The sequence below is a fragment of the Echinops telfairi genome, unplaced genomic scaffold, assembly GCF_000313985.2.
Source record: "Echinops telfairi isolate 266 unplaced genomic scaffold, ASM31398v2 ScPeMD7_1;HRSCAF=3_0, whole genome shotgun sequence".
In the NCBI taxonomy this organism is placed as follows: domain Eukaryota; kingdom Metazoa; phylum Chordata; class Mammalia; order Afrosoricida; family Tenrecidae; genus Echinops; species Echinops telfairi.
In genome coordinates this window covers 433,622-434,071 of record NW_022103896.1, presented here as the reverse complement: position 1 = coordinate 434,071, position 450 = coordinate 433,622, and positions in this window count along the sequence as shown.

Genomic DNA, 450 nt, shown 5'->3' with positions numbered 1-450 from the left:
GTACATGGGCTCCGGGGACGGCCCTTTGAGCAAGGCCGCCTCGTTGTCGCCATCGTAGACGGACGCGGGGCCCGCGTAGTCGCTGAGGTATCCTGCGGGGCCGAGGCAGACAGGCAGACAGACACATGCGGGAGACACGGGGGTCGAGAGAAGAACACGGAGAAGGACAAAGGAAGAGGCAGGGGCAGAGGGAGGACGGGGCAGGGAGGATGGAGACGCAGGGGGAAGAGAGAGGAGAGGAGAGATGAGACTGGGATCGGCCGCGGCTCCGCCTCCGCCTGCCCCGCCCTCGCGGGGCGGGGGGAGACGCGCATCTTCGGGCGCGGCTGCCCCCTCCCGCAGAGCCTCAAGGTCAGGGGGGAGGGGCGGCGCTTCCCCAGCCCTCCCCCCCCTTCTGTCCTCCTCTCCCCTCCCCCTCGGGTTCTCCCCACTTCAGCAGTTTCCCCCTGA